Below are 20,814 nucleotides of genomic sequence, written 5' to 3' on the forward strand. Positions count from 1 at the left end.
CAAACCAGCGAGAGCCACCTGCTAACTGAATATCTGAGTAAGTTTCTTAAGTCATCTGACTACACAATTTCCCTTTAACTGCTTCACTCTTGGGCAATTAATTCATTAAGTATGAACCGGAAACATTAAGAAGCTGCAATTTACCTCTAGTTAGTAATTAGATGGTCACTATTAAAGAATAAGCTTTGGTTCTATGGCTCTAAATGTTCCTACAAGTATATTTTGTATTACTCAATTCATGAATTTCCTCTCATCTTCCCTCACCTTCCTTCTTTCCTCCCTCCCTTCCTTCTCTTGTTTTTTCTCTTTTCTTTCTCCTACCTCTATCTCCCTCTCTCCTTCCTACTTACTTCTTTCCTCTCCTTTATCCTATCTCTCTGTCTTTTTCTCTGTCTATCTCTCTTCTTTTAGGAAAAAAGAAAAAATATTTTGTTTAAGACTAGAAATCAATATTTATTTGGAGAAATTTCAGAATATGAGAGTTTCTCTTCAACTTCTGGTTTGCAGGTGTGAATACCTAGAAATACCTATATCCAAAATTCAGACTTTGAAAACAAATCAAACAGATGGCAGCAACTGGTTTTGTAAGAGGGTTTATCACATGGCTTCTATAAATTGGGATTGCTCTTAAAAATCTGATTACAGGGGCTGGGAAGGTGGCTCAGTGGTAGAGTTCTTGCCTTGTATGCATGAGGCCCTGGGTTCGATTCCCCAGAACCACATAAGCAAAAAGAAAAAAGCCGGAAGTAGTGCTGTGGCTCAAGTGGTAGAGTGCTAGCCTTGAGCTGAAGAGCTGAGGGACAGCGCCCAAGCCCAGAGTTCAGGCCCCATGACTGAACCCAAAAAAAAAAAAATCTGATTACATTTTCATAAGATGTTTTACAGGGAAGTCAAAAATATTTGCTGTATTTATACAAACCTGTTTGGGTAAGAAAATGACACCTTGACTATATAATATCTAATTTCTTATTTTAAAACTACTTTAAACCAATGGCATCATGAAATACTTAAACATTTTTAATCTAATATCATCTTTCATTTCCAAAACCTTTTCACATCAAGTAATAATCTTATGTGTTTGACAAACAACAGCTAAAACCACCACACTGTAGTATTCCACCCCCAAAATAAAATATAAAAAGACTATATGGAGGAAAGGAATTGGCAAGGGAGGGAATTTAGACTGTTTGAATTTACAAAGGAACTTAAGTACAAATAGACTTTAGCTTTGACTATCTGTCATCAATGAAGTATGGTTTGGAGCAGTTAAGCAAACCAGAGGCCCTAATGAAAATCCCCTGAAGACTGTATTCTTACGTAATATTATCCTTTGCTTCCTAGACCACATTCTAGCTGTAATTTCTGTGCTCTCTGCCTCTTTTCTGGAGCACTTCTGTGCTTGAGTGGCAAGCTACCTAGGAAATCCTGAGCAAGCCCAGGCCTGTAAACATCACCCAGGGAAGTGAACAGAGCTCTAGACACGGCACTCTGCAGGTTCGTCACCAAGGTGATACACACAATTTCTGTATTTTCTGCGCTCTGTAAGACCCAGTTATGTATTTGCTTATTTTCTTTGGTTACATCCATCATTAAATACACATACATGTGCTCACACATGCACATCCACAAAGAACAGTGGTAGTTATCCATAGCACCAACGTTTTTAATCCTCAGTTGACACCGTTATCACAATCTCAATCATCAGAATATTTCAGATGTTTCAGGTAACCGTGGTATTTGCGCTTGAATGATTCCTCCCGAATCTCATTTCTCTATTTCTCTCTCTGCAACAGCAGCTGCAAGTGACTCTACAGAGCTGAGGTTGATTACATCTTAAAAATGCAAAATATTTTACCTGAAAGATAACCATGAATTTTTCCCCATCAGACACTCACTCACACTTCCCCACACGCATTGTGGTACTTTCCATACTTCAGAATTCACCCATCAGATCTTGGCAGAAATACTCCATGCCTTGTCTCTCTGGACACCTTTCCCCGCTGACCTTTGCAGCTCTAACCGGCTGTTAATTTTGTTTCCCTTGAAAATATGCTGGGGGAGAATTTTTTTTTACTGGCTCTGCTTCTTGGCATTCTTTCTCCATGTCCATTTGGCCTTTAGCCTCTCAGGTTCTAATGCATCCCAGGACCCAGGAAAGACATTCTATACAGAAAAAGAAGCGCATGACGTGGAGTATCAAGCTCCTCTACTCTCCTAATCAAGAGTTCCCTGCTCTGAGAAACACGTCTTCACAAGACTAGCCTACATGGCATGTTACTTGTTGGTGGGCGAGTCCTTCTGACAACACAGGTGCATTGGATGCTGAATTTAATGATGCTTTACTGAAGATGCAGGTGCATCTCATAGTAAATACACTTTAATGTGGATGGAGACCGATGTAGCAAGATGACCAGCTACAAGATCACTTTTTCACCTAGATTACTGCAGCTGTGGCTGAGTTGCTAGCCCTGCCTCCGTCATATCTGTCTGGGACCTTGTTGCTTCACTGTTGGTGGACCACAGATCTGGCACTAGCAACCTTCAAGTTGTTTCCCACAACCTTCAGGATAAAATGTAATCCATTAACAGGTAACAGAAGAGTCTTCCACCGAAAGTTTCCTCAGCTTTGTATTCTACCTTGCTGCATGTAGTCCCTTGTTCTCCACCTTGCCATTACATTACTCGCTGTTCCCCTAATCAGGCTCTTGTCTCATAGCGACCCAAACCTAGTTAACTTCTCCTTCAAAACTTCTTAGGATTGAGTACTGCCTCCATCTAACTTCTACACACTATCTTCTTCTTTTCCTCTTTAGCAAGAATTTTTCTAGACTTCTTCTTCTAGCCTCAAGTTCATTCTTTTTCATTCTTATCCTATTTATATTGTCTGACTTCAGTGGTTTTTATGATATATCTTTTATTAAAAGCAAGATCCAGCTAGGCACTGGTGGTTCAGGCCCTAATCATAGCTGCTCAAGAGGCTGAGATCTGGAGGGTGATGGTTCAAGACTAGCCTAGATAGGACTATCTGCTATACTTCATCTCAAAAATAATCAGCAAAGAAACAGGATTGGAGGCATGGCTCAAGTGGTAAAGCACCAGCAAAGTGAGCAAGCCCAGCAAGCCCACATGAATTATGGATCAAAAGCTGTTTTAAAAGCGTGAAAGCCTAAAGAGTAGGCTTTTGATCTATGATCTTATTTGTACAATGGCTTAACCAACTTTCTTGTAATAGTGATAAGGTTTAGCCCCTCATACATGTAATTATCATAGATGCTGGTTTAAAATTGTTTATTGTAGATAGGACTTAGAATTTGTGTTCCTTGTATGGTATGCCATCCCATCTCCGTAGTCCTGGAGACTACAACATGTTCATTTCCCTCAGTGTGTCAGCAGCCCTACATGTCAATAGTCGATGGAATCGATAACTAAGAGACGAGTCGGACATTTGTTGTGTTTGGTTCATGAGCTTAACACATGCCTGGTTCATATCCCATTAGGCCAAAGTGATGAACTTAAAAATTTTTTTAAAAATCTTTTCAACCCACTGCACATGCCAAGTGCCTTTGTTTGCTTCCAGCATTCATCTCTTCTCTTTAAATTAAAGCCCAGGCTCTTATCTGTGTCTGTGGCTTCCAGCATAATGTTTTTATTCCCTAAGAGTAATTTCTGGCTTTTTGAACAGGCTGAGACAATTAACTTTGCCAGAGACCTGTGTAGTATTTAATGAAAGCCATGTATTGGCTAGAGCAGAAAGGGAGCATGTTACCATTATAATCATAATTATTATGCTGAAGATTGTTAGCAGCTATTACTATATTGTAAAATTACTTCAAACTGTGTTATAATTTATCAATAAATTTTGGAGTTCAAATGTCTTTTGAATTTTGTTAAAATGTCTTTAAGATGATTTTCTTCTAAAAATAAAACAAATAAAATCAAACATTATTCCTTCTTGTCTCACTTATCCCTGGACTATTTCCTAAATAACATGCTCCCAACAAACCAGCCTGTACCACAGTATTTCTGGCTTACTCATAGTCATTAAAAACAATTCCAAACCAACCTTTTATTTTATTAGAGAAAAATAACACCTCTCGAATATTTTTAAAGAAATCCACTTCCTTTTTAAATCCACTCAGTTACTCACACGAATTCTTAAAATATTTTATGTGAAAGCTCCAAGAGCTAGCAAGTTGATTAACTTTTAATCCATGAGTATTGAATATTGGATAGGATACATTTGTGGGGTTTTTATTTTTGAATTATAAAAATCCTACACCAATTAGGCAATTAAAATACTTGTTCTTGGTTTGGAGATGGTTGTAATTTGTAACTTTTATAGGTAGTAATATATGATGAGTTTTTTTTGACTAAGAAAACAAAAGCCATAAAACAAAATTTTTTGCAAAGGTACAGTGAAACTCAATTTGGAGAAAGAAAATGAGCTACATAAATACTAGAAAGCCTGACATTTATAATTAAATTCAAATGTTAAAGTGTGACACACATCTGGTTCTTTTCACATGAAGGCTGAAAGCAAAGGCTTAGGATACTTTGAGAAAATAAGCAAAGACATATTGTTTGAAGATGATAAGATGTAGTAATGATAAATGTATTAATAGTAAACTGTCACTCACAAATTATCTAGTTAACCTGTTATTATTTCTAGACACAACATTTTATGTTGTTTATCTAACAGAAAAAAACTGTTCTTAATTTGTGTCCATTATTAGAGATATGGCCAAAAGATCATAATGCATATAGTTTTCTATATTATTTATGCATTGAAATGTTTTTAATTTTTTTTATTTATGTATTTATTTATTTATTGGCCAGTCCTGGGGCTTGAACTCAGGGTCTGGGTGCTGTCCCTACGCCTCTTTGTGCTCAAGGCTAGCACTCTACCACTTTAGCCATAACACCACTTCTATTTCTGAGTAGTTTATTGGCGATAAGAGTCTCACAGACTTTCCTGCCTGGTCTGGTTTTCAACCTCCATCCTCAGATCTCAGCCTCCAGAATATCTAGGATTATAGGTGTGAGCTACCAGCACCTGGCTTGAATTTTTATTTTTTGTGTACTGGTACTAGTACTTGAACTTGGAGCTTCTCACCCTTTACAGATAGGGCTCTACCACCAGAGCCACCCCTCCACTTTCAGCTTTTCACTGTTTAGTTGAAAATAAGAGTCCCTTAGATTTGTCTACTGAGCTGGCTTTGAACTTCAATTCTCAGATCTTAGCTTCTTAAGTAGCAAGGATGACAGGCATGAGCCACCAGTGCCCAGCTTGAACAATTTCTTGCTATTAATATGCAGTCAGTGGTTCAACTTTTCCTTAGTAGTCAAGTCCTCTATAACTAGAAAATCCATTTATAATTTTTAATAAACATTTATTCTTCTGAAGAATATAATCATATATTCTTCAATTTAATATTTAGCATACATAGCCAAAAGTGTTCCTAAATTTATTCTTTTGTGCTTTATATCTATACATATAGTGATGAACTTTAAAAAATCAGGTTCTGTGCTAGTATTAATTGCTTTCAAGAAAAGGCAATTTGTATTCAATAAATACCCAAGGCATCAGAATAAAAAGTTCAACACTATAGCATAGGTAACAAAAGTGAATTACCCTAGATGCAAATATATAGGTAAGCATAGATTCATAATTTTGTCTTAAACTACTCTTCCTCCTTGCTACCTGAGCATGGGAAAATTTTTAAAAAGAAAATTGGATCCACATAAGCTTCAAAGTCCATTTGAGCCAGAAATTTGTACCAGGCACATAGGTGTTACCTAGTCCTTGGCAAACATTTACCCTGACTTTCACATGCTTCTCCTTCTCTTGATCCTATTTAAAAAAATAAAGTAAAATAAAATAAAATGGTGCCTAGCATATGCAAAAACATTCACATCACCTGTTGGCCTTGGGAGGAAGAAGGTATGTGAAGAGGTCATGCTACTCTTTTGGTATGTATTAATGTTCTAAAATACCACCAGCCCGGACTCTCCTGAAGAATCCTGCTTGTGCTTGCTCTTGACCCTTTGGGCCAAGAGACCTGGAGATTTTTCTCTTTGCTGACTGAGTTAGAGCCTCTGCCCTGCCCTTTCATGCTGCCTCCTCAGCTCTGCTGGCTAGAACAGCAAATTCTTGGGATCTCTGCCCAGTCTGTAGGCCTGCTGGCGCTCACTCAGAACCCATGCCACAGGGAGACTGAAGCAAACTTGGGCAGCCTGTACACGTGGCCGTGCTAGATTGCCCTGTCTACGTCATCCCAATCCTCTATGATACCTCAAAACCACTCTACAAAAGGAGTTCTCATGACGGGAAACAGGTGCCAGACATTTTGCCATCACACTCCCAGGCTGGGGTAACTAGGGGTAACAGGCCCAAGGGGAAAGGAGATACATTTCTGATTCTCTTGCCCTTCTCTCTTCCTTTCTACCTTTTCCCCACACTGCTAGGACTACAATTTGTGAGCTATTCGTTTCCTTCTCCTTCTTGTTTGTCATAGATTGTTCATAAATAAAATTCTATGATCTGGTTTGGCCTGGCCTGACATTTTGAACTATTTAATGGGAGCTATACAGATTGAAAGAATATTTTTTCCAGCAGTCTTTCTGCCTTTTAGAGCCATTGATTTGTTGCATGTTCCTACTTTGAAAGCCGTGCTATACGTGATATATTTTTCTTTCTCTAACAGTTGTAATCACGTCACATCGAGGTAGATTAATACCTTTAATCGACTTAAAAAAGACTGATTTTGTCTTTAAAAATTTTTAAGGTATGTCAGTTTTCTTGGAATCTCGAAACTGCAGGTTTTCTTATGGCTATTGATTTAGCAAATTTTGCTCATTATTAGTTACCAAATCAGTGAAATATTGGGAAAACTCAGAATTATTTGGCTGGATTGTTTATAAACCAATTCAAATATGAGCAAGGATTCCATATTCAGAGATTGAAGCATTTTAGCAGTAATTATGGAAATAGTTCTTGAGTTCATATAATATGCTAGGCACATTGTTTGGCAGTAGGGAAGGAGTTAGATAACAAGACAGGCAAAGTTTCTGCTTTCCTGAAGCTAAAATCCATACCTCATATTCCCACACACACATGACAGGAACACAAAAGTAAGGAGAGCCATGTAAAGAAACATGCTGTGATCCAAGTCACAGGGTCATTTTTTGGGGGGGGGGTCCGGTTGTGAGACCTGAACTCTGGGCCTGGGCGCTGTCCCTCAGCTCTTCAGCTCAAGGCTAGCGCTCTGCCACTTGAGCCACAGTGCCACTTCCAGCTTTTTTTCTTTTTGCTTATGTGGTGCTGAGGAATCAGACCCAGGGCCTCATGCATACAAGGCAAGCGCTCTACCACTGAGCCACCTTCCCAGCCCGACAGGGTAATTTTTTTTTTTATTTTTTTATTGTAAAGATACTGTACAGAGGGTTACAGTTACATGAGTGAGGTAATGAGTACACTTCCTCTTGAACATTGTTACCCCCTCCATTGTTTTCCCCCTACCATCCCCTCCCTCCCTCCCTTCCCCGAGGTTTTTTTTTGATTGTGATTAAGTGATTACATAATTTCCGGAAATTCACAATATTGTGCAATAATGATGCTCATTTAAAGTCACAAGTTCATTCTAACTTTCCTGGAGTAAATTGTCTATCACAGTCTGTAATATATAACGGTGCTCACATGTTAGATACCATATATGTGATCAGCAGCATGGGGATATTTGGTAGTGGTTCCACCAGATGAGTGGGAGTTCTTTGTTTCTTAAGTCCTGTTAGTTTTGTCATATCACCTAACATTTTGGATTTATCATCCACTTATCAGGGAGACCATGTACTGTTTGTCTCTTCGTTCTTGGCTTACCTCGCTCAACATGATTCCTTCTAGCTCCATCCATTTCCCTGCAAATGCCATTATTTTGTCATTTCTAATGGCTGCATAATATTCCATTGTGTATAGATACCACAATTTTTGGATCCATTCATCTGTGGTGGGGCATCTAGGTTGTTTCCATATCCTAGCTATTGCGAACAGTGCTGCAATAAACATGGAGGTGCATGTGTCCTTGTATATTGGTTCCTGTTGTTCAGGGTAGATGCCTAGAAGTGGTACAACGGGGTCGTAAGGGAGGTCAATCTTTAGCTTTCTAAGGACCCTCCAGACTGCTTTCCAAAGTGGTTGTATGAGTGTACATTCCCACCAGCAGTGTAATAGCGTTCCTCGTTCTCCACATCCCCTCCAGCATTTGTCGTTGGCTGATTTGTGGATGTGGGACATTCTGACTGGGGTAAGGTGGTATCTCAGGGTTGTCTTTATTTGCATTTCCTTCACCACCAGGGATGATGAACATTTCCTCATGTGTTTCTTTGCCATTTTTATTTCTTCATTTGAGAAGTCTCTCTTTAGTTCCCTTGCCCATTTAGTAATTGGTTTGTTAGGTTTGGGAGGGATTAGTTTCTTGAGTTCCCTGTATATACAGGATGTTAACCCCTTCCGACAGGGTAATTTTTATGAGCAGTAATGTCTTGAAGATCCTCAGAGAGTCAATTTCAAGCTACAAGCCTTCAAAGCAAGACAAGAGACAAGAAGGAACTTGGCATATAAAAATAAGAAGGAAAAAATGCCACTTAAAAGGTCCTAAAGGGAAGGGAAAGAAAAAAAAAACACAGAAATTCAGGAAACATGGAGTGAACAATCTTGGGTGTGGCTGGAGGGTAGTTGAGGGGATAAAAGTAGAAGGTAATCCATATCAAAATTCCACCCTCATTCTTCAAGGAAATAGAAGAGGCAATCCAAAAATTCATATGGAACAATAAAAGACCCCAAATAGCAAAAACGCTCCTCAACAGAAAGAACACTGCTGGAGGAATATCAATACCAAATTTCAAACTCTACTATAAAGCCATAGTAAGCAAAACAGCTTGGTATTGGCATAAGAACAGACCTCAGGACCAATGGAAAAGAATTGAAAACCCAGAAATGAACCTACAGACCTATAGCCATCTAATCTTCGATAAGGAAGCTAAAACAATAGAATGGAAGAAAGACAGCCTCTTCAGTAAATGGTGCTGGCAAAATTGGTTAACTACATGTAGAAAACTAAAGCTAGATCCTTATATATCACCCTGCACCAGAATCAACTCCAAATGGATCAAAGACCTTGAACTCAAAGCAGACACTCTGAAAACATTACAGGATGGAATAGGAGAAACCCTAGGTCTCCTTGGCTCAGGCCGAAATTTTCTGAATAGAGACCCGGAAGCACAACAAATCAAAGAAAGGTTGGACAAATGGGATTGCATAAGATTGCAGAGCTTCTGCAGGGCAAATGACATAGCTAGCAAGATCAATAGAAAGCCCACCGATTGGGAGAAGATCTTTACTAGCCATACAACGGACAAGGGTCTCATATCTAAAATATACTTGGAACTCAAAAAATTAAACCACCCAACAACAAATCCTCAAAGAAACAACTGCCCAATAAATAAGTGGGTGAAAGACTTAAAGAGAAGCTTCTCTGAAGAAGAAAGAAGGATGGCCAATAGACACATGAAGAAATGCTCAACATCCCTAGCCATAAAAGAAATGCAAATCAAAACAACATTGAGATATCACCTCACTCCAGTTAGAACAGCGAAAATCAAGAACTCTAACAACAACAGATGCTGGAGGGGATGTGGACAGAAAGGAACCTTACTTCATTGTTGGTGGGAATGTAAACTTGTTCAACCACTTTGGAAAGCAGTATGGAGGTTCCTCAAAAGACTTTACATAGATCTCCCCTATGATCCAGCAATCCCACTTTTGAGCATTTACCCAAATGTTTACAAACAAGACCACACTAAAGCTACCAGCACAACTATGTTTATTGCAGCATTATTTACCATAGCTAAGATATGGAACCAACCCAGATGCCCCTCAGTAGATGAATGGATCAAGAAAATGTGGTATATATACACAATGGAATTCTATGCCTCCATCAGAAAGAATGACATTTCCCCATTTGTTAGGAAATGGAAAGGCTTGGAAAAAATTATATTAAGTGAAGTAAGCCAGGCCCAAAGAAGCATAGGTCCCATGGTTTCCCTTATTTGCAATATCTAGTATAGGTATGAGTCAAGCAGAAAAGGTCAGATAATGTGATGTTAGGAAAATGAACCCTTAAATATGTATTTTAATGTTTTCATTTCTTTCATGCATGTGTTTCTAACGCATTTATAAGATTATTTCTTTGTTGCTTTGTATGTCCCTCCCCCACAGTGTAACCCCCGCTTTCACTATATTTGATGTCAGTATAACATGTGGAGGAGATGGGGACAAACAAGTCGTTTAAGGATTCAGGTGGACCTGTTGCATCAATGAGAAGTACAAAATGTCATGTCAAAACCAGCTTTACAATGTCGGTGTGGGGGGGGGAGGGGGGTATAATTGGGTGGGGGGAGGGGGGAGGCTGGGAAGGGAGGTGAAGGGTAAACAAAGGAGGAGGCTGCAATGCTTGGTAAGAAATGTATGCATTATCCTGCCCATGTAATTGTAGCCCCTCTGTACAGTATGTTCTCAAATAAAATAAAATTAAATTAAAAAAAAAAGTAGATGGTAATCCAAAGACTAATGGGAGTAGTAGGGAGGAGTGTGGGAGCAGGGGGGAGGGAAAGGATGGTGGGAACAACAAGGGAAGGGGTAACAATGCTCCACAAGTAATGTACTCACTGCTTTACTCATGTAACTGCAACCCCTCTGTGCAGCATCTTTACAATAAAATAAAATTTAAAAAAAAAAGAAGACTAAAGGGAGTGAGTGAACAAGAAGTATGTGAATGTTATGCACAGCACACAGGGAAGCCATTGGCAAAGCTGAGGATGGAGAGGGGAATAATTTTATATTTAGGGAAAGACTGGTGGTAGCAAAAAAGAAATAGAAGCCAAGATCAGTACAGAAGCATGGGCAGGGGCTGGGAAGGTGGCTCAGTGGTAGAGTGCTTGCCTTGCATGCATGAGGCCCTGAGTTCAATTGCTCAGCACCACATAAGCAAAAAGAAAAAAGCCGGAAGTGACGCTGTGGCTCAAGTGGTAGAGCACTAGCCTTGAGCTGAAGAGCTGAGGGACAGTGCCCAGGCCCAGAGTTCAGGTCTCACGACCGGACCCCCCCCCCAAAAAAAAGAAGCATGGGCAAAGGTGAGATCATAAGAAGAGAACACAGAATTTAGCACATGTTTTGGGGTAAAAAAGATCAACAGATTTTATTGATGGGTGAGGGAAAGAGGAATGAGGAAAAATGGCTTTTGGCATTCTTTGAGAAGATTATTGAGCAGGATAAGCATATATCCATTTCTAACCTGCATAGCTAACACTTCTGGATTCTCTCTTCCCTGAAGTTTCAGCTCCTGCTGACGAAAGGCACAAATGTCAGAAGCAATTCTATCTCTCTCAGAAGGGAAACAGGTGGGAGCAACTGTCAGGAACTTGGGCAAGAATTGCTTCTGAAAACCAATAAGTGGGTGAAGATGGCCGAGGGCACTGCCACATACAGGTGTCTAAGGATTTCAAAAACAAATTTTCTTTCCTCTTTACCTTTTCGTTCTTTATTGTTTACATTCTGTTTTCCCATTTCTCTTTCTCCTCTGTCCTTTTATTTCTTTGTCTTATTTCTTTAGTTCTTCAATGTTTTAATAAAGTTTTTTTATTGTGAAAATACTGTAAAGATGGGTTACAGTTACATGAGCAAGGTAATGAGTACATTTCTTATCCAGCATTGTTGCCTCCTCCTTTGTTTTTCCCTTACCATCCCTTCCCTCCCACCTCCTCAGCTAGATCCCTCACCCCCCACCCACCTAAATTGTAAAGTTCTTTTTTCGACATGGCATCTTATCTCATTGTTGCAGTGGGTCAATCTGTATCCCTATTTAAACCATTTGTTTTTTCCATAGTTCTTCAATTTTGCCCTCCTCTTCCTCCTGCTCCTGCTCCTCCTGCTCCTGCTCCTCCTCCTCTTCCTCCTCTTCCTCCTCCTCCTCCTCCTTGTCCTCCTTCTCCTCCTCCCTTGTTATTATTTACTGGATACTGAAGTAGCACACAATTATAGTGTAAATAATTTCCTGCACCCTCTCTGTGAGAAATCTAGGATTAATCCCCTTGAGAGGTACCTTTGGGTTTGGAGAGATGAAGCAACCTACCCAAGGTTGCTGGAGCCAAGTGTGAAAATAAATCTGTCTGATTTCTGCAGCCCATGTTATCACTCTGTCTACCTCTGTCCTACTGACCCTCTCTCATTCCTTCATACCCACTGACCTTTTTCTCTTTCTTCTCTTCACCTCACCATCCCCTAGCTTTCCTTCTTATCACTTGCCTTTCTACGTCCCTTCATCTTTCTTCCCTGGTCCTCCTTCCTCCATTTTGCCAGGGCTAATCTGAAATTGAGTATTATTGCCAACAGAGAATAAAAACAATAGACTTTTGTGGTTAAAAGATCTTAGGCAGAGCCAAGACATAAAAGCAGATCAATGTAACTTCTACTGCACAAAATCACAGTTCCTAATGAAAAGATACAGACCATGGCAAAAGCCACAGTTTTCACTGGTGCTTCCAAGGGTTTAGGAGCATACAGATCACACTTTCTGCTCTGCCCTCCAATCCAGTCCCTCAGCATTTATGGGACCTTTATACATGTACAGCCAGGGTTATATAAATTTAAAATACTAGCTTGCATCTTTCCACATCACCCACCTGTTATAATTCCAATAAAAATAACACTGAGCCAAAGAGGAAAGGAAAAGATTTTAAAGTATGATTCTCTTAAAATGTTTCTATGCTTAGAAATTGGTACAGAAATTAGTATTTGTGAGTGTGTATGTGTGTGCACACACACACACACACACACACCAGTCCTGGGACTTAAACTCAGGGCCTAGGTGCTGCTCCTGAGCTTTTTTTTTTTGCTCAAGGTTAGCACTTGAGTGAGCCATAGCTCCACTTCTGGAGTTCTTTGGTAGTTTATTGGAGATAAGAGTCTCACAGACTTTCTTGTCCAGGCTGGCTTCAAATCATGACCCACAGATCTCAGCCTCTTGAATAGCTAGGATTACAGATGTGAATCACTAGCACCTAGCAATTTAGTATTTCTATACTTTCTTTGAATAGTCTTCAAACTAGTAGGACAGACTACATGGGCTTCTGTCAGTATTCCAACAATGTGAAAAATTACCTGAGAAAATAACTTAAGGGAGGAAGGATTTACTTTGACTCATGGTTTCAGAGATTCTAGTCTATCATGACAGAGTAGAGCAGAGAAGCTCACATCATGGCAGCCAGGAAGAACAGAGATAATGTGCCTGGACTAGGGGGCTCCCTCTGGACCCCCAATCTATGAGATATATTATTCCTTCCAGGTGGGTCTTGCCCCCTTAGTTAACCATTTATGGATAAGCCATCACAGACTCAACAGAAATGAGCTTTACTAATCTCCTAGGCAAGTCTCAATCCAGTCAAGTTTGTAATCAAGTTTAACCATCACAAGTAATGCATCCCTTGTCAACTTGACTCTTCAACATAGCTCACATTATGTGTAGCATTCTCCTATCCCCTAAAGGGCTCACAGCCATCTTACAATGCAAAATACATTCAATCCATTTCCAAGAATCTCTCTAATCTAAGTGCACACCTAGTCTGTAATCCTAGCTACTCAGAAGGTTAGACTTGGAAGGATCATGGTTGGAGGCCTGCCCAGCTGCCCTCCCCCCCCCCAAAAAAAAACTTTGGAGACCTTATCTCAAGCAATAAAATTCCGAGTTTAGTGGCAAGCACTAGAAGGGATTCTTATCTAGGAAGATCTCACATCCCAGATAGATGGAAAGTACACATAGGAAGACCACAGCCCAGACTATCATGAGGCAAAATTCTGAAAAAAGAGAACTTAGGATGTGGCTCAAGTGGCCAATTTCCTGCTAACAATGACAAGAGCCTGAGTTCAAACCTCAATACCACCAAAAATATAAAAATCAAAAAGTCCCAGCTCAAAGTTATCTCTTAGACTCAAGGCAAATTCTCATCTCTGGCCTCCTGTAAAAATTAAGTAACTTAATCCACAATAGAATGGCATAGAATAAACATTTCTATTCCAAAAGGGAAGAATGATGCAGTGTTATCTTTCTTTGTCACTGTGACAAAAATACAGAACAAGAACAGCTCAACATGAATTTACTTCAGTTAGTGGTTTCAGATGTTTTCTTCCATAGTCACTTGGCTTCCATAGTTCCTGGCCCATGGTAGGCAGAATGATGGCGAGATCTTGTGGAGGAGAAGACTGTCTACTTTGGGGCAGAGCGGAATCAGAAAGAAACCCAGAAAGGGACAAAGGCCAATACACCTCCCCAACAAAAGGACTTGTACCTAGTGACTTACTTCTTCCAGTAAGGACTTAAATCCTAAGGCCTCCATCACTCCAAAACAGCACCCACCAGCTGAGGCCCTAACTTAATCTATGTGCTTCTAGGGGATATATTATACTTATAACAGGAGACACCGAAAGGAAGGGTGGAACCAAAGAAAGACTAAAACTCAGCAGGACAAACATTGACTCCTTAAACTCCATGTCTAGCATCCATTGCTGTCATGATGTCACAAGATCTTAGGAAGCACCACTCCATGGCCTTGTCATGTGTAGCCCACAGTCTCTGCCTTGAGCTGGTTCTCCTTACTGTCTATGGCTTTCCTTGACAGATGCTCCAAATTCCTGGCATCTCGCACATCCTAGGGTCTCTTCAGCCTCACTGTCATGGCTTTAGGTAGCTCTCTTTTGAGGGATACCTATAGGGATTCTGCCCTGCTACCCATTGTCTGCACTCCCAGGATTTTCTTTGAAATCTGGCTGGAATCCTCCAGGATCTTATAACTCTTACATTCTGCATGCTTGCAAGAGCAGCATCATGAGGACAACGCTAAGGTTTGAGTCATCAAAATGAGTAGTCAGGCCTCCTTAGATGTCTGTACCTAGAAGAACTCTTTCCTTGGAAGTCCTAAACACCTAGGGATTCACAATACCAGATTCTCAAAGTAAATTTTAATGTGCTAAAATATTTATAGTCACCAGCTCAGCCGCCATTTTGAGCCATGACTCATGTCTCCTGACTCTCCTCAGGTCACCATGACACCCTTCTTCAACTCTCCATTAAAGTTGATCTTGTTGGTTGAGATTATTTTTATGCTCTGTCTTTACTCTCCTACCCTCATGGTTCAGTTTACTAACATTAGGAAGAGTGTTCAAGGCTGCAAGTTTCTGGGAACATGTTTCTGCTCTCAGTCACTGGTTTTCTAATAAAGACTCCCAATTCAACCTCTCAAAAAAAAAACTTATTGGGGGCTGGGAAGGTGGCTCAGTGGTAGAGTGCTTGCCTTGCATGCATGAGGCCCTGGGTTCAATTACTCAGCACCACATAAGCAGAACAAGCCAGAAGTGGTGCTGTGGCTCAAGTGGTAGAGCTCTCACCTTGAGCTGAAGATCTGAGCGACAGCACCCAGGCCCAAAGTTCAAGCCCCACAACTGACAAAACAACAACAACAACAAAAACTTATATTCATGAGTCTAGAATGTGCCTGGCCAATTCCTGAGCTTCTTTCTAGGCATCTTTCCTATTGTCCCAATGCAAAGTACTTGGCTTACTCTTAATAGCTCTCATCTCTTCAAAAACCATGATTTCCACAATCCTAACTTTGCATAGACTTTTATGACCCAGCTGCAAAGTTTTCAAATCCTTCTGCTATGAGTTTTGCTCAATTTCTAACTGTAAATCTGGCTAAAAATACACATCAAAACCCATAGCCGCAAGGCTGAACTGTTAATACTTTCTCTGCCAAATTATTTAGTTCATCACCTTAACTTTAACCTCAAAGTCTCAGGGAATGGACGAAGTGTAGACACAATCTATCATAAATGGCCTTTAGCCCAATTACCAGTTGAGCCCTCATTGTTACCTGAAACTTCAACTAGTCTTCAATGGTTGGCATTCCTATAAGCATTTTGGTCATCTGAGCTCTTACCAGAAATGCCCATTAAATTTCACTTACAGAATTCTAAGCCTTTTCTAACTGGTTTCTCCAAACACTTCCAAATTCCTTCCACAAACTAGTTCCAAGAGCTTCTAAACAGTATGGTCAGGTTTAGTCACAGAAATAATGCCCCCCCTCCCCGCCCCCCTTCCCCACCCCCCTCCCGCCCACCTTCTCAGTACTATTCTATTAGTCAGATTTTGTGGTTAGGACAAAACACCTAAGCGAATTACTTGAGGGAGGAAGAAGTTATTTTGGTGCCTGCTCTCAAAGTTTCAGTCTACAAAGTCAGCAAGGGCGTGGTGAAGCGAACACTCACAGAGGGAGTACATTTATACTAGATGGCTTTCTTCTTTGCTCCTTTTTATTTTAGCCTATAGCATAAGGTCATTCACATTCAGAGTGGTCTTAGTTAATCTTCTCTGGAAACAACCTCACAGAGGTAACCTGAATTGTTACTAACCTTTACTAATCTCCTAGGCATGTCTCAATCCAATCAAGGTGACAAGCAAGATTAAGCATATCACACACACACACACACACACACACACACACACACCACACACACACACACACACACACACACACACACACACACACACACACACACACACACACACACACACACACACACACACACACCTTGATTTCACTTCATACTCCTACCTCTAGTTTGCTATTGCCCCAAGCACAGACTTAAGCAGAGGATTGGGTAATCAAACAATGTAATGAATATAGCTGGAAAATGGCTAGGGGCAGGTTTAGAAAATGAGCAGAAGTTTGTAGAGTTAAAAAAAGTCATATAGGTAATGAATTTAGTTGCTTGCTGCTCACTCTGAACTAGGCAATGTTAAGAAATTTATAAGAAGTCTATATAACAAATATTATATATTATTACTAGCATTGTTTCTGCTCTATTGATTGGGCAGTTAAATGTCAAGAGAGCAACAAATAATCAGGAATTAGACATGATTCTGTTATCTTCATGGTCTCAATGAACTTTCACTCCTGAAGATCCTGCCTTAAATATAGGATATGTTGCTGGGCACTGATAGCTCATGGCTGTAATCCTAGCTACTCAGGATCTGAGGATTGCTGTTAGAAGCTAGCCTAGGCAGGAAAGTCCATGAGACTCTTATTTCCAATTAATAACCAAAAAGGAGTGTAACTGTGACACAAGTGGTAGAGCAGTAGCCTTGAGCAAAAAAGCTCAGGGGCAGTGCCTAGGCTCTGAGTTCAAACCCCACAATCAGTACACACACACACACACACACACACACACACACACACACACACACACACACACACACATACACACACACACACAGTGGTACGACATTTCCTTCTTACAAATGTCTTATATGTTCTAATATTTAAATAACTATGGTATTACTGCCTTAAAGCCATTAAGGTAGAACTTCATTTCAGATAGCAACAGTGATACATATAGTTACTACAAAAAGAAAGTTTTAATTCAGGAGGCTGAGAGAAAGTAAACAGGATAATTTATCTTTGAGGTAGTCTTAAGCTTTAAATGTATGCTTTAGGATTTGTGATGCACAAGTAACTGTGTATACAAGAGAAATCCCTAGTTATTTGCAGGGATAGCAAGCAGGAAGTCTCCAGTTTCTGTGATGTTTGGTTGTTGCCATTTCTCAAGATCAGATGGATAGCAAATGCCATCCCTTCCTCTTATAAGCCCAACAAACATTCCTGCCAGGTACATAACTCCAATCAGGGATTGAATGGTTTAAGCGCAATGAATGAATGGATGGAGACTGGGAAGAAAATGTTGCAAGAGCAGGGTGCATTTTCTCTTTATTCACACTGCAAAGGTTGTTCTAGGGACCTGTCTTACTTCCTCCTACTGAAAGAAAAGCTCATATATCACAGGAGAGGAGAATGTGTCTCTTGCCTGTGGACCCCACATGAGCTCCTAAGAATGCATCTGACGCTATGCAAGCAGTACTTTGAGTATGTCTTATGGAATCCTCTCTAAAATCAATATGTAGTACAGTACTCCTGTGCTCATTGTTTGTTTCCATAGCTTGCTTTATATACCTGAAGAACTGAAGTATATGTGTCACACCTCCAAAATCAAAACCCATTCTGAATGACTGGGAGATGTGAGACATTCATGTGCAGGTGGTATACATATAATTGTATATATCCTGGAGCTTTCTCTCTGTGTATTCGAGAATAGCATATATCCATACAGCTGAGGTGTTGCTCTACTGTGTATATGGGGATGTTGTATAACCACACACCTTAGGTCTGACTCTCTGTGCATTTGGGAATAAGTGCACAGCACTTCAAGAGATAAAGTGCCATAGATAATTCTTATTTAAAATAGACTAATTATTCAAGGTCAAAATTTCCAGAATCATCATGTATTCTAGAATCAATACTATATCATGATACCTACATAACATGCTTAAAGGAGGCAAATACAAGAGAATTCTATGTTCATTGTTCAAATCAGTGACCTAATTTGAATTGTGTGCTCACATTCGCAATAGTGATTAAAAGACATTTTACTTCCTCATAATATTTAGACTTTGGTAAAGGAAAGTAGAAGTAAACTTTCTGGAAACATATTCTGGGAACAGGGTAGGGGGACAAAGAGAGAAGTATAGACACTGAGAACAGTTTTTCTGTACAAGCTTGATCAGTTTGGAGAAAGCCCTTCCTCGTTCCTGGAAAACATGTCCCCAGTCAGGTCCTATATTTCTTGTCTCCACGTATTTTTATGATCTACATTATCACCTGCTACCTTGACATTGAACTTACAGATCTTTCCTTCTGCATAGTAACTCATGGCTGATGCTTTCCTGTTCCCTGCTGAGCAGCCTATGAGACAAGGAACCATTTCAAACATGCATTGGCTATGTGTCTGGGAAAGCTACATTACACTGAGCAGAATATAGTACCTTTATACTTATATGATGGATTATGGGCTCCTGGTACCAGGATGGTCAAGACAACAAAGCAGCCTTTGAGACTCCTCCAGTTTCTTACACTTGGCCTCAGGGCTTGAGCAGTGAGAGCTAACATTTACAAGGATCTGCATGTAACTCTGCTGACTTGGGGTAGAGGGACTGTTGACATTCTCCCAACTATATACTGCCTTTCTACTAATCCACATGTCATTGATCACACCGAATTAAGGGAAACCTCAGCAACCATAGATTTATTTGCTCATGGAATTACTATTTACAGAAAGAACCATGCTCAGAAAAATATAGTTACAACTCAAAAAAACTGTCATCTTATATCTTAGGGGGTCTAGGCTATTATTTATTTAAAATGGAGGCTTACTGGGATTAACTGTGAAAAGACAGCTTTGAAAAGTAATACACAAAATCAAAGCACACACTACCTAGCGCTTGGGCTTATTTCAAGAGCTTGTTTGATAGAACAGCAGTTATCAAAGGCTGAGGAGAGTAGAGGTGAGGGAGAATGTGGAGAAGGGATCGTGAATAAGGGCAGGAGTGCAGGAAGATAGGAAGGATGACTTTCTAATATTCTACAGCGCAGTAGGACAGCAACCAAGAACAGCAGTTCATTGCACATTTCAAAATAGCTAGCAGAGAGGATTTTTGAATGCTCTCAGCATAAAGAAACGATGTCTTTGAAGTGATGGATGTGTCATTTAGTCCCACCTGATTACTACTACCTATGGTAAATAAACAGGCACTTGAAATACCACACTGTACCTCCAAGTCTTTCATTCTATGCTTGTAAGCTAGGAACACGCTGTGAAAGAGAGAACACATTCATTTATTTTTTTCTATTTACTCTTTTCTACAATTTCCTGGCTAAAATTATAGTTTGAATTCCAGCACAGATACATCAATTTTCAGAAAATTTCAGGAAAAAAAATCTTTTAATGATATATGTGCTTGACATCTTCTACCACGTTTGATTTGCTTATCAACTTTACATCTCACCTACTTGGCCATCATTCATTCATTCATTCACTCAAGGCTTAATATTTCCAACAATTCCACAGAAGCTAATATCCACACTAGGGCTTCAAACATTTATTACTTGGTTAATTTATTTCTCCCCTACACTCACCCTGTGGTGTTAAGTAGTAAACCCACAACATTGTACATGCTAAGCAAGTACTCTATCATATTGCTACAGCCTTAATCAATTAATTACTTTCTGATACTTTTCTATCTACCACCCAGAAATACTTAGTATAGAGGTTACATGGTAATGATTCAGTAGGATATTACTTTTTAATAATATTATCCCACTCCCATTATTATTAAGGGAGTAAATGCCAATATATCTGTAGGACTACTGTGTCAATAATCTTTTCAAAAACTAAATTAAATTCTATTAACTTTTTGTCAAGGTGAACCCAGGCAATATTTTTTATAATAATACTAAAAAAAGTTCCCTTAATGCTTTGCAGTCTTTTCCAGGTTATAAGAGATTTTGAATTCATGCTTAACTTTGTTGTTTTAGATAATTTCCAGAAAAATATATTCCCTGAGGCAGAGCATATAAATTAGTAGTCTACTTTTATAAGTATTAATTAGTCCCTTTTTGCAATATGTTCAATCTGAACGTGACTTACAGGTTTTACATTTGCTAGGCAGGCACACTACCATTTGAGCCACACCTCCATTAAAAAATGTCATTTGGCATAAAGTAATTTTTACCAGTTATCTTAATTTTCAGTTATTACTTATGTATTTCTAACTTTTACAACACAAAACAGAGCATAACATTTTATTTTTATAAAAT

The 20,814-nt window shown here is 39.5% G+C and overlaps 1 protein-coding gene across 1 annotated transcript in view; it reads right to left on the reverse strand.

Moving 5' to 3' along the window:
* The window catches only part of Kcnk2 (potassium two pore domain channel subfamily K member 2), a 174,399-nt gene that overhangs the window by 123,173 nt on the left and 30,412 nt on the right, over positions 1 to 20,814 (reverse strand). The window lies entirely within an intron of this gene.

Source organism: Dipodomys merriami, unplaced genomic scaffold (assembly GCF_024711535.1).
Source record: "Dipodomys merriami isolate MVZ:Mamm:240054 unplaced genomic scaffold, mDipMer1.0.p SCAF_31, whole genome shotgun sequence".
In the NCBI taxonomy this organism is placed as follows: domain Eukaryota; kingdom Metazoa; phylum Chordata; class Mammalia; order Rodentia; family Heteromyidae; genus Dipodomys; species Dipodomys merriami.